At 41.2% G+C, this 2,366-nt stretch overlaps 1 non-coding gene across 1 annotated transcript; it reads left to right on the top strand.

The window, feature by feature from the left end:
• The first annotated feature begins 1,954 nt into the window (after window positions 1-1,954).
• Window positions 1,955-2,061, top strand: LOC141635496 (small nucleolar RNA R71). Its single transcript, XR_012540180.1, has one exon. It is a non-coding gene; the product is annotated as a small nucleolar RNA R71 (small nucleolar RNA).
• The last annotated feature ends 305 nt before the right edge of the window (window positions 2,062-2,366 follow it).

The raw sequence follows: 2,366 nt of genomic DNA, 5'->3' as shown, positions 1-2,366 counted from the left end.
TTTGTCTTATTTGCAGGAATGAACCCAAAAGTAGTGAAATCAAGCCTTTTACCGTCCGTTTAGCATGCATTTGGAGGAAGAGTGAATTTGGAGCGGGAATGTAGCTATTTTGAGATGCGCAAAGAAGAAAGATAGCTAGGCGAGCAAAGGAAGAACTTCAAATTTCTAGTTCCTACTTTGAAGAGCCATATCTCGCGTTATACAATAGATATTCAGGTGATTCAAATTGGAGATAAAAGTTTGTCCTTTTATATTTCCAATGCCATCGGAATCACCCTGTTTGACCAAGTAACGAAGAAATGGCAGCCGTTTGAAGTTCAGTGCGCAAAGCAGGAAACTGTCGCTGGAAAGTACTCGATCGAGTAGATTTATGGTCGATCGAGCCCTTTTTCTAATCGATCGAGTAGATTCAATTTGTGGTTTACTCGATCGAGTAGATTTTCTACTCGATCGAGTGGTTTAAGCTTGAGTTGCTCGATCGAGTGGTTTTAAATCACTCGATCGAGTGGATTTTGCTATGGGCTGGGCTTTTTAGCTTATTTCCGTCATTAGGTTAATTAATAATCTTATTTTCTTATAAATAGGAGTTAGGACGTGAGTATTGGGGGGCTTCTCCTCTCTAATTATCTCCTAAACACTGTTACTTTTGTTCTTCCCTATTTCCGGATTTATTTCAGTAACATCTCTCTTCCCTTTTATTCTTCCTTGTTCCTTTATTGCTTTTATTATTTCTTTATTTTTTAGTTATCATGTCTTATGTTATTAGATTAGCAATTGCTAGTGTAGTATCCCGAGCCATGCGTAGCTAATTCCTTAGTATGTTAGGATTAGGGAAGCCGTGGTAGCAATATGTTTTAATTGACTTGATTAGGTTAGTCTTGCGATAAGAATTGTATTAGGCAATTTAATTGTTATCAGGTCGAATGAATGCATGCAGGAGACCAATAAATATAGTTAACCCCGACCTTGATCGAAAGATTGGAAGGGAAGGCTTGCTTAGTTACAATAGGGTATTGTAGTGAGGGCGAAAGTTAAGCTATTTACGCTCTAGGGCGGTTTAAGGACCGAAAGGTGACGACCATAGCTCTTCTTATCAATAGTTTAATCGTCTCAGTATTCCCGATAGTATAGCTACCACGGTGGACCGACTCCTAGCATATTTTCTTTATCTTATTGTTAATTTCTTTTATCCCTTTTCTCTTGCCTTAATCTCTTAGTATAGTCAAAACCTTTCAAACCCCCAGCATTGTGATATTAGACAGATAAATAGACAAGTAGATAGTATACCGCCTCCCTGTGGAGATCGACCCTATTTACCGCTGACTTCTGTTAGTTGTACTTAGGTATTTTATTTTTGGTACGAAACGACAGTATCAGTACTCTTGTAGCTAAAGTTGGGATGGTACTTTAAACCCGGATGGTAGAAGTTAGTGTTTGGATTGTAGACATTGGGATTGTTGTAGGGGGGGTCTTGGTGGTCTAGTATTGTTGTTATAGCTTTGGAAAGTATTAACATCTTCGACATTTTCCTCATACCCACCATTATAGTTGTTGGCACACATGTCAAAAGTGTGGCCATTCCCCCCCCCCCCCCACAAATCTCACAAGGTAAAACTTGAGCTACTTCTTCCATGGGTGGACCATGTGAGGTGGTGGCTTGGTGAACTTGGTTCCTTTGCAATTTCTCAAGTTGCTTGGTGAGAAAATCAAGCTTGGCATTTGTCTCGACATTTGCATTAGAAGAGTTCTCCTTAGGGAATTTGCCATTTCTCCTAAGCATGCTTCCTCTTGAGCCATAATTTGCTTCCGAGTCTACCATCTTCTTGATTAGTGTCGTGCCTTCTTCATCACCTAAATGATCAAATCCCCCCCTCCCCCCGCGGAGGCATTTACCATCTCTTTAGTTCTAGGCAACAATGTTTGAAAGAAGGTTTGGGTGATGTACCACTCCGGGATTCCTTGGTGGGGGCAACTAGCAATAAGGTCTTGATATCGATCCCAAGCTTCACCCAAGGATTCCCCATCTTCTTTTTAGAAAGTATGAATTTCATTACGAAGCATGGTGGTCTTGGATGATGGATAGTACTTGGCCATGAACGCCTTAGCTAAAACGTCCCACGTTGTGAATGTATCCAGAGGGTGAATATTCAACCACCGGTCCGCCTTACCCGTCAAAAATAATGGGAACAACATCATCCTTAGAGTGTCCTCGGATACCCCGTTCTTCTTCATCATTGAGACCTTCCTCTTGAACTTTCGGAGGTGATCATGAGCATCTTCTTCAATATGCCCCCCGAACAAATCCTTCTCGATCAACCCAACTTGAGCGGGATGCATCTCAAAGTTGTTGGGAGCCAAAGTGCCAA

This window comes from Silene latifolia, chromosome Y (assembly GCF_048544455.1).
Source record: "Silene latifolia isolate original U9 population chromosome Y, ASM4854445v1, whole genome shotgun sequence".
NCBI classification, from domain to species: Eukaryota; Viridiplantae; Streptophyta; class Magnoliopsida; order Caryophyllales; family Caryophyllaceae; genus Silene; species Silene latifolia.
The sequence above is the reverse complement of the archived record's forward strand: the minus strand, read 5'-3'. Positions and strand labels throughout refer to the sequence as shown.